At 44.0% G+C, this 17,660-nt stretch overlaps 1 protein-coding gene across 8 annotated transcripts in view; it reads right to left on the minus strand.

Annotated features, from left to right (window-relative positions):
• LOC137321269 (leucine-rich repeat and immunoglobulin-like domain-containing nogo receptor-interacting protein 2) overlaps window positions 1-17,660 on the minus strand; it is a 304,238-nt gene that overhangs the window by 79,411 nt on the left and 207,167 nt on the right. The window contains exons 1-3 of one of the 8 annotated variants that reach the window (XR_010962762.1): window positions 14,196-14,798; window positions 2,977-3,348; window positions 2,214-2,872 (exon numbers count right to left, since the gene is read on the minus strand). The exons of 2 other annotated variants lie outside the window; for them this stretch is intronic. The gene's annotated coding sequence lies outside the window, so the exon portion shown is untranslated. Of the gene's footprint in view, window positions 1-2,213; window positions 3,349-8,059; window positions 8,140-13,195; window positions 13,507-14,195; window positions 14,799-17,660 lie in introns of those variants that run through there. 5 more of the 8 variants (XR_010962764.1, XR_010962761.1, XR_010962763.1 and 2 more) reach the window with 5 other exon arrangements.

The raw sequence follows: 17,660 nt of genomic DNA on the forward strand, positions 1-17,660 counted from the left end.
GTGTTTAATACTGACTGGTTGCATTCATACATTCCCATGGTCTGGCAGAGCAGTAGGAGACTACTTGTAACCTCCTCCAGCCCTAAAACCCTCCGAGATCTCTGCGCTCCTACAATTCTGGCCTCTTGCGGATCCCCGATTTTCATCGCTCCACCATTCGCGGCTGTACCTTCAGCTGCCTTGGCCCTGCGCTGTGGAATTCCCTCCCTAAACCTCTCCGCCTCTCTACATCTCTCTTCTCCTTTAAGATGCTCCTCAAAACCTACCTCTGTGACCAAGCTTTTGGTCACCTGTCCTAATATCTCCTTATGTGGCTCGGTGTCAAATTTTGTCTGATAAGGCTTCTGTGAAGCACCGTGGGACATTTTACTACGTTAAAGGTGCTATATAACGTAGTAAAATGTTGTTGTTGTGGATCATCCATACTTTAGTTATTCATACAGCTAGTCACCTGATTCCCTTTTAAAATATCACAGTGGAACTTTACAGGTAGGCAATGGTGGTGACATATTTATCTGCTCCAGTCAGTTGTTAATATTCCTAAATACCTACTGGTCAAGAACCACACAATGATAATATTTAAAAAAATAACTTATTAACAGGACTGGACTATCTTACTCCAAGTTACAATTACAAGTTAGGTTCCATGTTTATTACAGTAAAATTTACTTCAGAGAATGTTAAACATCCTTGCACTTTACAAGTTAACATAGTTCAGTAACTTCTAGTCCAGAGTTTCAGACCCTGACTAACCCACTTGATACCTGCAGGTCTCATAAGAACATAAGAAATAGGAGCAGGAGTAGGCCATATGGCCGCTCGAGCCTGCTCCACCATTCAATAAGATCACTGCTGATCTTCGGCCTCAACTCCACTTTCTCGCCCGATCTGAATGCACATAGATGATCACTACTATCCAAGGAACTGGGGACTGAGCTCTGTCGTCAACATCTCCCTCAATCTTGCTGTGGGTATCTCTCTCTGCTACTGCCAGTTACTCTTAGGCTTTCTTCCTGTCCAGGGGCTCCCTCTCCAGGCTTTCTGCCTCTCTCCTGGTTGCTTTCATGGCACTATTCCCCTCTTTTGGGCTGGTCTCAGTGCTCTCTTCCCTCCCGTTCCTCTGCTGGGCTGCTGTTCATACAGCACTGGACTCTGCGCCAATGACTTGAGTCCTCCAGCATGCGGGGATCTCCGCCACACTCCTCCTGGCTGTGTCCCTGTGTGGTTCGTTCCTTAATATCAGGATAAAAAATAAAATTACCCTTGCGTTTGTTAAGATTCTTGGGCCATTGGTAGAAATTGTCTTCTTGTGATAAATATTTTGATGATTTTTACAATGCCACACTGTCTGTGTCACTAAAATAATTGTCTTTATGTCTGCTGTTGCAAAGCTCCTTTTGGAATAAAAAGAAAGAACTTGCATTTATATAGCACCTTTCATGACCTCAGGATGTCCTAAAGTGCTTTACAACCAATGAAATACCTTTGAAGTATAGTCACTGTTGTAATGTAGGAACCATGGCAGCCAATTTATGCACAGCAAGGTCCCACCAACAGCAATGTGATAATGATCAGATTTCAGAGATGTTGATGGAGGGATAAATATTGGCCAGGACACCGGGGAAAACTCCCCCGCTCTTCTTTGAAATAATGCAATGGGATTTTTCACCTGAGAGGGCTGACAGGGCCTTGGTTTAACATCTTGTCCGAAAGATGCCTCCTCTGACAGTTCAACACTCCCTCAGTACTGCACTGAAGTGTCAGCCTGGATTTCATGCTCAAGTCTCTGGAGTGGGACATGAACCCACAACCTTCTGATTCAGAGGCGAGAATGCTACCAACTGAGTCACGGCTGACTCCCAAGAATATGCCTAAGAATACAAAATTATACTGCTTCAAGCTTCCCCTCACCCAAGTTACACGAGAACACCTTCTCTGAAGTCCTGAATAGAAGTACTTCTGAATTTGCTTCAGTGTTAAAGTTACATCAACTCACAGTATGGGGACATTTATTATTACCAGTACAAAACATTCAATAACTGACCTTGCTGTGAGTAATGATTGTAGTAATGTTTGACTGTCAAGGTTAAAAAAAAAACTTTTGCATGACCAAGGTGAACATTATCTTGTTCACTCTGTTCTCATAGTATATTTTTTCTTATCAAATGAAGCAATGATACAAGAATGAGCGAATGAAGAGAGAAAATTGGGTGAGCTGTATTATTCCCTGCACAAAAAAATATACAAAATGAAACACCGTTAGTCATAGATTAATTTTGCAGTGGTATTGATCTTGCAGTGATGATGCAGGGTGCTAAGTGTGACATCAATTTTCTACACAGCAACAATAAGATTTGAGATTTATGACCTCCAAAAAAAATTCTGTAACTGCTGTATTGTAAAACAAAACCTTAGAAATGCAGAACAGGATACAATCAAAATGATTTTCTATCTCCAGGTTCAGGACTTTGTTCTCCTCGTTTCTGGTGTCATCTAAATCCCTATTGAAATCATTTCTTGGAATTGCTCCCACCCACCCATTATTCACTAGATAACAGAAACTTGGGAGTAATTATAAAACAGCACTTCAAACAAAAGGGTTTAGGTTATGTCATACACCATGACAGCAAAGCTGAATCACTTGGTTAGATTACAGCCATAAAATCACCCCTCAATTTAAGAAAAATAGATGCTCTTTCAGTTTTACGTGAGGGTTCTATTCGATGTTTGGTCAACTTTTGGGTCAGCAGTGAAAAACAGCTAGTCCTCAAAATCTGAGAATGTTCATGCAGAGGATTAACTTCCATACTGTTCCTTGGTCCAGGGATGACTGCCCTCCTGTTCTGAACAGTATTATTATTTTCAGCTCATGCTGCAAAATGATGAAAGAAACACCAGTTACAGGAAGGAGGCCACTCAAAATGGTAAGGGTAGCTTCTTTTCCTGCCATATTAATACTCAAAAAGCATCACTTACGGCTTATTAAGAAATAATCTGCAGCTCAGTAACAGCAAACTTCTTGTCCACCATATATTTAAAATGCACTTAATTGCGACATTGTGTCTTTCCTTCCATAATGCACCAAAACTTAGTTGATCTCCCAAGGTATCGCTCAAACAAAGTCAGAGGGTGCAATGGCCTAGAAATTCGGGCGTGATTGGTGGCTGCGAAGGGGGAACGGCCCTCTTTCTTTCAATGTGTGGTCGGGAGGAGTACCCCTGCTTCTCAATGCTCCACATTCAGGTAAGTATGGGGGGAGCCTTCCTGCCGGTTAGCGTCACGTTATGCTGTGCGAGTTCAGCGCTTGGCGAGTGAAGCGTTGGGGTGTTCAACAATCGAAAACGGGTCCTGCAAGAAGCACAGGATCTTAATTTGAATGAATTGTTCTGGCCTTTCAATGTTCCCGAAGTGTGCTCCTGCCACCAGCACATCTACCTTATCCAACATGGTTAGTGGCGAATTCCAGGCCGGAAATGTGCATGCGCCATATTCGGAGCATAGTAGGCCGGTTAGCGCCTGAAAACGTGTGCAGCACAACCGAACTTCTAGCCCACAGTCTTTGTGTTTTTCAGACTGGAGGGAAGTGTACAGTGGTGTTCCCTAGGGATCGGTATTAGGACCACTGCTCTTTTTGATATATATTAATGACCTGGACTTGGGTGTACAGGGCATAATTTCAAAGTTGCAGATGACACAAAACTCGGAAATGTAGTAATAGTTTGGAGGATAGTAATAGACTTCAGAAGGATATAGCCAGACTGGTGAAATGGGCAGATACATTGCAGATGAAATTTAATGCAGAGAAGTGTGAAGTGATACATTTTGGTAGGAAGAATGAGGAGAGGCAATATAAACTAAATGGTTCAATTTTATAAATAGAGGCGTAGAGTACAGAAGCAAGGATGTTAGTTCTAGACACAAAAGGCATCAAGGGGTATGGGGAGAGAGCGGGAATATGGTATTGAGATAGAGGATCAGCCATGATCATATTGAATGGCGGAGCAGGCTCGAAGGGCCGAATGGCCTACTCCTGCTCCTATTTTCTATGTTTCTATATTTCTATGTTTATACTAAACCTTTATAAAATACTGGTTAGGCTTCACTGGAGTATTGTGTCCAATTCTGGGCACCACACTTTAGGAAGGATATCAAGGCCTTCGAGAGCATGCAGAGGAGATTTACTAGAATGATACCAGAGATGAAAGACTTCAGTTACCTGGAGAGACTAGAGAAACTGGGGTTGTTCTCCTTAGACCAGAAGAGGTTAAGGGAAGATTTGCTAGATTTCAAAATCATGAAGGGTTTTAATAGAGTAAATAAGGAGAAACTGTTTCCAGTGGCAGAAAGGTCGGTAACCAGAAAACACAAATTTAAGGTGATTGGCAAAAGAACCAGAGGCGACGTGAGGAAAAAAATGTTTATGCAACAAGTTGTTATGATCTGGAATGCACTGCCCAGGACGGTGGAAGCAGATTCAATCATATCTTTCAAAAGAGAATTGCATAAATACTTGGTGGGAAAAATTTGGAGGGCTATGGGAAAAGAGCAGTGGTGTGGGAATAATTGGATAGCTCTTTCAGAGCTGGCACAGACATAATGGGCCGAATAGCCTCCTTCTGTGCTGTATCATTCTATGATTCTATGTATTCAAGTCATTTTTAAAAACACAAACTGAAATACTGTCATACACAGAAATACAATTTGACTTTTCCACTGAGAAAAATGAATATAATGTTTGTAACTTGAACATAAGCAAAAGCTACTATGCGTGTGAAATCAGTAGTGTATCATATTTAAAGTCCCGCCCTGTATCTATTTCTCTCTCTGTCACACTCACACATGCACTTGCTCATTCACTCACACACTGAAAAGAAAACAGTCATAATAAATTTAACCTGAAGAAAGCTCTTGAAATTTTTCCTCTAGCTTTTCTTCTTTGAAATGCAACCAAATAGAATCTGCCGGAAGCTGAAGAGAACTGTTTGAGCAACTGGGCTGACTTAATGCTGCTGACGCATCCTGGGAAATTGTGCCTTCATCTAATACATTTAAGACTCTAGGGAAAGGTCAGTGTTTATCCCAGGCGATTCCCTTTTGTTCTTTTGTTCTTTGTTCTGTTCTGACCCCCACCTTTTCCCTGGTTCTGCATTTGCTTAAAAGGTGTTCATCTCTAACATCTTCCAGTTCTGATGAAAGGTCATTGATCTGAAATGTTAACTCTGTTTTTCTCTCCACAGAATTGAGGGTAAATTATTGACCTGGTTAGGGAATTGGCTGAGTGGCAGGAGACAGAGAGTAGGGATAATGGGCAGGTACTCAAATTGGCAGGTTGTGACTAGTGGTGTCCCACAGGGATCTGTGTTGGGGTCTCAACTATTCAACTGCATTTAATAATAACTTAGATGATGGAATAGAGAGCCACATATCCAAGTTTGCTGATGACACAAAGATAGACAGCATTGTAAGCAGCGTAGATGGAAGCGTAAAATTACAGAGATATATGAATTGATTAAGTGAATGGGCAAAACTGTGGCAAATGGATTTCAATGTAGGCAAGTGTGAGGTCACCCACTTTGGACCTAGTACTTTCTAAATGGTGAAAAGCTCGAAACAATGGAGGTCCAAAGAGACTTAGGGGTCCGTGTTCATAGATCATTAAAATGTCATGGACAGGAACAGAAATTAATCAAAAAGGCTAATGGAATGCTGACCTTTATATCTAGAGGACTAGAATACAAGGGGGTAGAAGTTATGATACAGCTATATAGAGCCCTGGAATACTGTGTTCAGTTTTGGGCACCGCGCCTTAGGAAGGATACATTGACCTTGGAGGGAGTGCAGCGCAGATTTATTAGAATGATACATGGACTCCAAGGGTTAAATTACGAGGAGAGATTACACAAACTAGGGATGTATTCCCTGGAATTTAGAAGATTAAGGGGTGATTTGATCGAAGTTTTCAAGATATTAAGGGGAACTGATAGGGTAGATAGAGAGAAACTATTTCCGCTGGTTGGGGAGTCTAGGACTAGGGGACATAGCCTAAAAATTAGAGCCAGGACTTTCAGGAGTAAAGTTAGGAAACAGTTCTACACGCAAAAGGTGGCAGAAGTTTGGAACTCTCTTCCGCAAATTGCAGTTGACACTAGCTCAATTGTTAATTTTAAATCTGAGATTAATAGATTTTTGTTTACCAATTATTAAGGGATATGGAGTTAGGTCACAGATCAGCCATGATCTCATTGAATGGCGGAACAGGCTCGAGGGGCTGAATGGCCTTCTCCTGTTCTTATGTTCCTAGATGCTGCCTGATGTGCTGAGTGTTTCCAGCATTTTCTGTTTTTATTTTGGGTAAATTTAATTGTGACATTATGACAAAAGCAAAATACTGCAGATGCTGGAAATCTGAAATAAAAACAGCAAATGCTGGAAATACTCAGCAAGTCAGGCAGCATCTGTGGAGAAAGAAACAGAGTTAATGTTTCAGACCGATGACCATTCGTCAGAACTGGAAGAAGTGAAAGATTTAACAGTTTTTGAGCAAGTATAAAGCCAGGCAAAGGGGGGAGGAAGGTGGGGGGGGGGAGGAAAGAACAAAAGGGAAGGTCTGTGATAGGGTGGAGGGCAGGAGTGATTAAATGACAAAATGGATGATGGTGCAAGGCAAAGAGAGATTTAAGTAAAGAAACAAAAGATGGGTCTAGAGGAGCTGATATTATGAAATGTGTATTTTTATGTTCTTTATTTTGTTCAAAACCTCATTTTGGACATTAGAAATTTCAGTGACTATGGAGAGAAAAAGGTGGACATTTTATTTTTCAAGAAGCATTTTGAGTGATGCAGTTGGTTCATCTTTTATTTATTGGTAACTTCTCCTGACCATCTCTTCAGAATTGACTCTTCTCATTAGTCCTTAGTAGTTTCTTATTGGCAGTTACCTAGCTTTTGATTCATAAGTCTGTACAACTTAAGTTCTGATTTGTTGCTGTTGTACTTTAAGCCAATGAATAAAGTGTGACAACAGGAAGCTACCTAATGCAAGACTTTCAGTATATAGATATACTTCCTTCTATATTTTGTGCTGTTAATACTTATCCCGAATAAAGCAATATTATCCATTCCTGTGTGGCAGTGTCAGGTGAGTCATGGGGCCCAATATTAGGAGGGAGGCGGGTTGGCAGCGGGGGGTCGACTGGGTGTGTGGGTAACGTGCCCAGTGAATTCGGGGTGCTCCGCACGTGATCGCAAGTAAATTGAAGGTACTTGCTTCTGGGTTTCGCGCCGGAAAGCTGCGCAGCGGGCGGACTGTGCACCCGCATCATAGGCTGTCAGCTGGAGGAGCCCTATTTAAAGGGGCAGTCCTCCACTGACTGATGCTGCAGAAAGGAGCCAAAATTACAGCATGGAGCAGCCCGGGGGGAAGGCTGCTCCCAGGTTTAATGATGCCTCACTCCAGGTCCTACTGGATGGGGTGAGGAGGAGGGGGAGGACGGAAATCGTCTCCCCGGCAGATGGGAGGAAGTGGCCTGCCTCTGCCATCACGAAGGCCTGGCTCGAGGTGGCAGAGGAGGTCACCAGCACCACCAACATATCATGCACCTGCATACAGTGCAGGAGGCGCTTCAATGACCTAAGTAGGTTAGCCAAAGTGAGTACACTTACTCATTCCCCAACACTCCGTCTGCCACATCACTGCCCCCACCCCACATCTCCTTCTTCACTACCAACACTACTCTATCACATCACTCCTCACACCCACTCAAAGCTTATCCTCATCTTACCTGCACTTACTCACCTCGCCAGTACTCATCCCACCACTACCACTCAACCCAATCCTCATACAATCTCATGGCTCTATCTCATACTCACCCTCTGATGCATCTCTTTCACGGTCAGCCTCACCCAACCTGCCACTACCTGTGCTGCAGCCACAGGGCATGCATCACGTATGTGTAGTAGGAAGCGTAAGGCAAACATGTCGTGAGCATGAAGGGGATGCACAAGGGTGTTTGAGGGTTTGTCATGGTTTTTACTTATATTTGATTTCTGATCAACTCACATTACATATTATATTGTCACCACTAATGCCATGTCTTGGCCATTCTTGACTGGCTTGTGCAATAATGCCCTTTCCTGAGGATCACCATGAAGACCCCACACCTGATGCCATCCATTGTGTCGTTGCAGAGTGGGTGCAGGTGTATTTGCAGGGCTCTTTTGTGCAGACAACTGAGAGACGCCAGCGATGTCCCCGGTGGCACCCTGGAAAGAACCGGAGGAGAAGTTGTTGAGGGCAGTGGTGACTTTTGACAGCAACAGGTAAGAAGATGGTGCTCGGGCCAGCCGGGAGCAGCTCGGCATCGAGGAGGCTGCAGATGTCCATGACTACACGTCGAGTGACTCTGAGCCTCCGTGTGCACTGCTCCTTAGAGAGGTCCAGGAAGCTGAGCCTCAGTCTGTAGACCCTGTGGCGAGGGTAGTGCCTTCTGCGACGCATCTCTCTCTGCGGTTGCCCTCCCTTCTGCTGTGCAGGTGGATGTGTCACAGCACTGTGTTGTGGAGCTCCACGTGTCAGAGGTGGACAGCGTGGCTGTCGAGGCTGGTGATGCTGTTTGTCCTCCGAGGAGGTCATGACTGCAGCTTTGGCGGCCCCCATCCGGAAGATGTACGTTTGAGGGGGTCCACAAAGTAGGTAAATGCGTCTGCACACCATGGTTGAGGTTGCAAGTTGGTTAATTTTAGTGTTAGGAGGAGGGTGGTGCAGGCCAAACTTGTCCAAAGTGACAGAGTGGCCTCCTGCAATGAGTGAGGGTCTCCCCCCAACCTGTCAAATGGACCTTTGCAGCTGCCACAGGCTGGTGACTGCAACACATTCATTTCAACTTGGAGTGTTTCCCCCAGTAAGGGAAACACGCTCAGTTTGGATGAAAATCACACCCCTCCTAAAATATCCTCCAAATCAGGTCTCCTAACGACCTGAAGTATCAAATTAATTGCTGAGTCCGGCATGCGGGGGCTGCGCGCGCATCTAAGTGCGTCATTGGGGAACCTGGAAGTGGGTGGGTTGGAGCCGGGCTCTGGACCCGCCCCCGGGAATTCCCAATTTTCGGAGCCCCCCCCCGCCACGAACGCACCCGCTGGGACATTGGAAAATCCAGCCCATGAGATTTACAGTACTTTTAGGACCAGCAGCATCATTAGCTGTCCCAGTAGTATCATATGGCTGTGTGAGACACTTTACTGTGGAGATGAATGGCTTAAACTGTTTACATTAGCAATGTGTCCGTTTACCAGCATCCATAACGTTAACCAACCGTGAGTCAGTTGTATTTGAGCTTCTAAATGACCACATCTCAAAAAACATTACTGATAAAACATCGGCCATTTGCTGGAATGGGGCATCTCACGGTGTGCCCTGTTAGTTAAACTTTTTCCCTCACCCTTCAGCTCAAAGTTTTTTTGCCCTGTAAGTTGTTGGATGTGCAAGGGCATCGGGGCATCTGGGACCTTAGTGAACAACAGGGCCAATGAGATTTAAGGGTTGAGAAAGAAATAGAGGAACGATGGAGCAGGAGGGTGAATCAGAGTCAAATCAGATAGAGAAAAAGAAATAAAGAGAGGGAAAGGAAGATTGAATTAAGAGAGAGAGAGAAAAAAAAGACAGAAAGGAAAAATAAGAACAAAATTTAAAATGTTAAATTTGACATTTTTAATATCTCCAACAACAAGTTATTACATGCTGGAATGAGACTGAACAATTTAAATTGTTCCCTTTCTGGGCCAGAGAGGTTGATTGGCATTGCATTAACAATTATCACATCATTAAAACGGTACTTACACTCTTAATCACCAACCCTAACTTTCTGCGGCGAGTTTAATGGGCAATTAATGTACAAATCCAGCAAGTTCCTAAAAATAACAGGGAGGCTAAACGGCAGCGCGGCATAAATCGACCAGCAAGTTGTTGAGGTTCGTAACTCACGGCGTATCTCTTCGTCCCCTGAACTTGCTGGCCGATTTGTGTCGTTAACTCGCCATTGTTTTTCCAGCAAGATTTGACCCAATACTGAAAAAACATTGTTGTGGTCGCCTGCTGCTTTTGTGGATACTGATGAGCATGTGGTTTGTGTGCAGTGCAAATTTATTGTTTGCAGCCCATAAATTCTTAATAACTTAATATCTTTAATGGTATGTTCCCAACTCTACAATCATAAGGTAGCTGCCCCATCAATTTATAACTAAGAAAATAATGTTTCGTTGAGTTCCCTCAATGGTTTACAACAACTACTTGCATTTATATAGCACCTTGAACGTAGTAAAACATCCGAAGGCATTTCACTGGAGCATAATCAGACAAAAATAATTGACACCGGGCCACATAAGGAGATATTAGGACAGGTGACCAAACGCTTGGTCAAAGAGGTAGATTTTAAGGGGTGTCCTAAAGGAGGAGAGAGAGGTAGAGAGGTGGAGAGATTTAGGGAGGGAATTCCAGAGCTTGGGGCCTTGGCAGCTGAAGGCACGGCCGCTAATGGTGAGGGAAAGGAAATCGGGGATGGGCAAGAGGCAAGAATTGGAGGAACACAGAGATCTCAGAGGGTTATAGGGTGGAAGGAGGTTACAGAGATAGGGAGGGGCAAGGCCATGGAGGGAATTGAAAACAAGGATGAGAATTTTAAAATCGAGGCACTCGGGGACCAGGAGCCAATGAAGGTCAGTGAGCACAGGGGTGATGGGTGAACGGGAGTTGGTGTGAGTTAGGATACAGGCAATAGGATTTTTGATGAGCTCAAATTTATGGAGGGTGAAAGGTGGGAGGCCGGCCAGGAGAGCATTGAAATAGTCAAGTCTAGAGGTAACAAAGGCACGGATGAGAGTTTCAACAGCAGATGAGCTGAGGCAGGGGTGGAGCTGGTGAAATTACAGATGTGGAAGTAGGCAGTCTTAGTGATGGAGATGTTATGGGGTCAGAAGCTCATCTCAGGGTCAAACTGGGTGCGAACAGTCTGGTTCAGCCTGAGACCGTGGCTAGGGAGGGGGATGTAATTGGTGGCTAGGGAACGGAGTTTGTGGCGGGGGCTGCAGGCAAAGGGTTCGGTCTTTGCAATATTTAATTGGAGGAAATTTCTGCTCATCCCGTACTGGATGTCCGACAAGCAGCCTGACAACACGGAGGTAATAGAGGGGTCAAAAGTGGCAGAGGTAGAGCTGGGTGTCGTCAGTGTTCATGTGGAACCTGAGGTTGTGCTTTCAGATGATATTGCCAAGGGGCAGCACGTAGATAGAAATAGTGCATAAAGGTAATCTGATGGTGCCTTGGACCAGAAACTCCCAGGTTTCATTCCGAGACTGTACTGAAGTAGTTGATCTTAGCTGGGACAGCAATTTGGAGACTATGATTGTTTTTTTAATGTCCCTGACCTAGGGAAGGGAATGGAATCTTCTGGGATTCCTGCCTTCAATGCTGTCTAGTGACTCCTGCTGGGAAGTGTACTTATGTGAACATCAGGTGAGGAGAGGATGGAACTCAGCTGTAACACACTCCATGGTTAAAGAGACAGTGGGGGTTATATGGGATAACCCCCGAAAACGGGCGTTGGGATCGCGATGCACGATTAACCAGTGCCCATTGGTTGCGATGCAGGCAGAACCTAATATTCGTGCTGCCTGATAATTTCAGTGATTGCTGCGTGCAGCCAGCGCTACCTGCACTGTTGATTGGCTGCACGCACCAGCAGGGGGCCCTGATATCGCAAGTGGCTAGCACTTCTTAAAGACAGTCTGCACCTCTTAAAGGGAAGGTGCTCTGTGGCTGCAGGAAGAGCTGGAAGTCCAATGGGAAGTAAATCTGTGCCGAACTATAGTGAAGAATTTTTAATGAGTAACAACTTGGCTGCTCAAAGTTTGCAGGATTCTTATATTTGCAAAATATAAGATACGGTCTGAACGGATTTTGAATGGAGATCAGACATCGTACACGTAAAACACAGACACAGACACAAGTCTGTCCTTATGTTTAAAAACTGTTGAGTTATGTTAAAACATTGAATAAAGCTGGTTCGCTATTAAATCCCACATCCTTCAATCTGCATGCCAGACCCCACCAATCTGCCGATCTGAGTTTGTACCGGGCCTGCGAGAGAGCATGCACCAAGGTTCTCTGATGATGCACTAGAGGCCTTGGTGCAAGAGGTGGACAGAAGGAGAGGCATCCGATATCCGCAGGTGGGCAAGAGTCCCTCCTGACATATGCTCCAGAGGCAATGGGGGACAAATCAATGCCGGGCACATAGCACCACGAATGTGGATACAGTGCAGGAAGAAGTTCAACGATTTGACCCGAGTGGTCAAGGTGCGTGAGTTCAATTGTCAAGTGGCATCTCTTACCAACTGCACCATTAGCCGCATCCACTGCTCCATGCATTACACTGCCCCCATCACCCACCTACCAACAAACTCTTTCAATCAGCACTCAACTCTTCCAGTCAGATGCTTCCTCTCACCCTCACACATTACCAATGTTGCAAGCTGCACACCCACAACTCACAGGTCACACACACTGGCAGCTATTCAACCATGACAGCCACATCACCCAAACATCTTGAAGGACACTCACCAACATACTTCCCACTTTCTTGCAGGAGAAGATGGCGTATAACAGGAGGTGGCAAGTGGCAGTGGCTCCATGGAACATGAACCTGCTGTCCTCTCTCAGGATGACAGCATTCCTGTTCCACCCCTGCCACTCTGCCAGTGTCCTTGCTGTTGCCTGTCAGCTAGTCAGCCCACTCCCTGTAGATTATTGAAACTTTATTATAGGTACATGTGAACATAGGAACAGGAGTAGGCCATTTAGCCCCTTGAGCCTGTTCCGCCATTCAATGAGATCATGGCTGATCTGTGACCTAACTCCATGTACCCGCCTTAGCCCCATATCCCTTAATGCCTTTGATTAACAAAAATCTATCAATCTCGGAATTAAAATTAACAAGTGACCTAGCATCAACTGCCGTTTGCGGAAGAGAGTTCCAAACTTCTACCACCCTCTGCGTGTAGAAATGTTTCCTAACTTCAATCCCGAAAGTCCTGGTTCTAATTTTTGGGCTATGTCCCCTAGTTCTACACCTCCAAAAACAGGTACAAATGCATTTGCAGCCAAAAGCAATAATCCAGCAACTAACCTGTAACTCCTGCATGATCCCTTTAAATAGCACTGGTTGGGGGTCTTCCATGCCGTTTAAGACCTGTTCATCTGTGCGAGGTTAAGACAGTGTGTTGGCTGGAGCGCAGAGTTCCAATACAGCAGCGGCCCCTTTAAATCAGCGTTGTACACTGATTTAGGTCATGATCTCCCTACTCTACACGCTGCCGGCATTCGTTAGATGGCGTCCTGCGCATGTCACGCCGGAAGTGTGTGCGCGCATCTCGGAAGCCATTTTCAGGGCTTAGGTGTCCACATAGCGCCTACAAAATGGGCGCTACGCGGCCCAATTTAGCCCCCAGTGCCTTCAGGAGAGGAGGAGAAAATTGGCTTAAAAAACAATTCAATTGAGTAAAAAGGAGAGATTCCTTTCATGCAGTTGAAGTGTTGTGTCACCAGGTTCCCTCTCGTAAGCGAACAGCTGTATTTTATTTTAACATGTCTGTATTTTTATGGTATTTCTGAATCTTTACAATGCAACCCAAAGGTTATATTAAAGCTGTATATTTTTCCCACTTTACTGCTGAGACTTGGACTTGGAGGCTGTCAGAACCCAATGTTGCTTTTGTACCACAACAGTTAAATTAAAAGCTATTATTTCGGAGGTAAACATGTACACACAATAATAATATACTTGACCATGTATTATACGCCAGACATGTTCAGGTAAACAAAAGAACATAGAAAATAAGATCACAAATAAAAAATAAGAATACAAAACAATATGTTTTAAGGTCTTATTTAATTCAGGTGAAAAGCAATAGGTTTACAGTCTCTCACTGTTCTTCCTGCCACATCACTCCTATATTTTCTGAAAGCTTAACTTCAATTTGGCCTTACTTTTCCCTGTAAAAGAATCTTTGCAGTGCAATAATCTTTGCTATTTCTGGATCTCACAAAGCTTCATACTCCTGATTGTACTCTGTCTTACCATTTCTCTCTCAGTTGCATTAAAAAAGAGAACTGCAATGTTCAGTAAAACAAGAAAGAGTACCTTTTTAAAACTTCATCTCGTTTTGCCCTTACAGTTTGTTCATCAGCTGCTCAGCACATCAGCTCTTTTTTCACCTTTATACTTCTCGTTTTCAAAAAAACAAAAATCGTTTGGTTTTCACAGGTCAAAACATCTCTCTCCACTTTTCCTGCCAGTTGAATCCTGCTGTGACTTTGAACCCACAAAAGCGCACGTTTCTTCTGCCATTCCCAGGGCTGCTTGAGCAGACTTAAGTCCTTGCCAACACCGGCACATCTAGCAGAGCTGCACATGACATTGTTTAATTAATACAGTGCCCCGGCGCGTGTGTCTCTTGCACAGAACTTCGTAACCTAATAAACAAGAGCAATGGTAAAACACACCGCAAACACTGAGCATTTGATCGTGTGACAGAACAATAGAGTGCTGTAGGATTGGTGAAAAATTAAAGCGTTCTGTCTGACACACAGATCTGGGTGCTGCCTTGTTCTCTAATTAACCCCCTGAGAGCTGATCTTGGGCTGCTCAGATTCCGCAATCTAATGGGATCTGTGTGGATACGATTGTCAAAGGAACCAAACCATCAGCATTACATTTTGCAAATAAAACAACAGCAGTGAACAATTTCAGGTCCTGATGGGACACTTTAATTATTGACTGAACAATTATTATAACCTACACAGGGCTAGGAGCTGTTGACTTGAGCAAATAATGAACACGGAAATGTGCATTAGGTGAAGATTAATGCAAGTCAGGAGGCATCAAGTCATAAAGCGAAGGCCAAAACCCTGATGTATTATTAATTTTGTTTGGATCATTCAACTGTGCCTCAAAGAAAATTGCTTGGATTTTTTTTCTGTCAGGGAATGGCAGAGATAACATTGGCAATACATTTCTAATCATTCAGTAAAGTAATTAATTGGACTGTTTAATCTGCTGCTGAGACACAATTAATCTGTTATCCGATTGAAAACAATATCAATGTGTACTCCTTCTGTGGTATAGTGGGTGAATACACCACGCTGTGCGGCACTGACCCATACACGCCAAGAATATTGCAAGTGTGATCCTTGCTTAGCTGATCTCAGCTGGAGTGGGAATAAGGGCACTACACTTGAACCATTGGGGTAAGTCTTGAAGTTGAGTGATCGTCCAAAACGGGTGATAGCGAGTCGGCAGCCTATTTTGTTAGGAATTAGGAAAGCAAAGAGAGGGCATGAAAAAATACTGGCAAGTAAAATTAAGGAAAACCCAAAAATGTTTTATAAATACATAAAGAGCAAGAGGATAACTAAGGAAAGAATAGGGTCTGTTAGAGACGAAAAAGGTAACCTATGTGTGGAGGCAGAATTTGTGGGTATGGTTCTTAATGAATACTTTGCATCTGTCTTCACAAAAGAGGGAGATGATGCAGAGATTGTAGTTAAGGAGGAGGAGGAGTGTGAAATATTGGATGGGATAAACATAGTGAGAGAGGAAATACTAAACGGTTTAGCATCTTTGAAAGTAGATAAATTGCCAGGCTTGGATGAAATGAATCCCTGGCTGTTAAGAGAAGCCAAGGAAGAAATAACAGAGGCTCTGACCATCATTTTTCAATCCTCCCTGGCTACAGGCTTGGTGGGGGAGGATTGGAGGACTGTTAATGTTGTACCTCCTCAAAAAATTCAATCGAGTTAGTCAGACACGACTGTCCCTTAACAAATCCATGCTGACTGTCCTTGATTAACCCGTGCCTTTCTAAATGACAATTTATGCTGTCCCTCAGAATTGATTCCAATAATTCGGTTATTGGAACGGTTGTACCGTTGTTTAAAAATTGAGAAAAAGAAAGACTGAGTAATTATAGACCAGTCAGTCTAACCTCGGTGGTGGGCAAATTATTGGAATCAATTCTGAGGGACAGCATAAATCGTCATTTAGAAAGGCACAGGTTAATCAAGGACAGTCAGCATGGATTTGTTAAGGGACAGTCGTGTCTGACTAACTCGATTGAATTTTTTGAGGAGGTAACAAGGAGGGTTGATGAGGGTAACGCGTTTGATGTAGTCTACATAGATTTCAGCAAGGCTTATGGCAAGGTCCCACATAACAGACTGATCAAAAAAGAAAAAGCCCATGGGACTCAATGGAAAGTGGCTAGTTGGATCCAAAATTGGCTCAGTGGCAGGAAGCAAAGGGTAATGGTCGATGGGTGTTTTTTGCGACTGGAAGGCTGTTTCCAGTGGGGTCCCGCAAGGCTCAGTACCAGGTCCCTTGTATTTTGTGGTATATATTGATTTGGACTTGAATGTCGGGGGGCTTGATCAAGAAGTTTGCAAAAATTGGCCATGTGGTTGATAGTGAGGAGAAAAGCTGTAGACTGCAGGAAGATATCAATGGACTGGTCAGGTGGGCAGAAGAGTGGCAAATGGAATTCAATCCAGAGAAGTGTGAGGAAATGGATTTGGGGAGAGCAAACAAGGCAAGGGAGTTCACAATAAATGGGAGAATACTGAAAGGTGTAGAGGAAGTGAGGAACGTTGGAGTGCATGTCCACAGATCCCTGAAGGTAACAGGACAGGTAGATAAGCTGGTTAAAAAGGCATACGGGATACTTTCCTTTATTAGCCGAGGCATAGAATATAAGAACAGGGAGGTTATGCTAGAACTGTATAAAACATTGGTTAGGCCTCAGCTTGAGTATTGTGTACAGTTTTGGTCACCACATTACAGGAAAGATGGGATTGCACTCGAGAGGGTACAGAGGAGACTTACAAGAATGTTGCCAGGGCTGGAGAATTTTAGCTATGAGGAAAGATTGGATAGGCTGGGGTTGTTTTCTTTGGAACAAAGGAGGCTGAGGGGAGATTTAATTGAGGTATATAAAATTATGATGTGACTAGATAGAGTGGATAGGAAGGACCTATTTCCCTTAGCAGAGGGATCAGTGACCAGAGGGCATAGATTTGAAGTAATTGGTAGAAGGATTAGAAGGGAGCTGAGGAGAAATTTTTTCACCCAGAGGGTGATGGGGGTCTGGATCTCACTGCCTGAAAGGGTGGTAGAGGTAGAAACCCTCAACTCATTTAAAAAGTACTTGGATGTACACTTGAAGTGTCGTAACCTACAGGGCTATGGACCAAGTGGGGTCCAAGCTGGAAAGTGGGATTAAGCTGGGCAGCTCTTTTTCAGCCAGCACGGACATGACATGATGGGCCGAATGGCCTCCTTCTGTGACGTAACTTTCCATGACTCTACGATTTTACATCTCTCCCAATTTTTATTTCCATTGACTTGAATTGGGAGAGTTGTAAAATGGGCTGCCGACTCACTATCACCCATTTTACACTACCGCACAACCTCAAGATCCGCTAAGGAGAGGAAAAATCGGTCCAGATTCTTGCTCGAGATCAATATCCAGTTGTCACATGTGGATATTGGGAGGGGATAGGATTGGGCTAGGCTGGCATGACTCGTGCATTGAATGGCCTGCCTACATTCACT

This window comes from Heptranchias perlo, chromosome 4 (assembly GCF_035084215.1).
Source record: "Heptranchias perlo isolate sHepPer1 chromosome 4, sHepPer1.hap1, whole genome shotgun sequence".
Taxonomy (NCBI): domain Eukaryota; kingdom Metazoa; phylum Chordata; class Chondrichthyes; order Hexanchiformes; family Hexanchidae; genus Heptranchias; species Heptranchias perlo.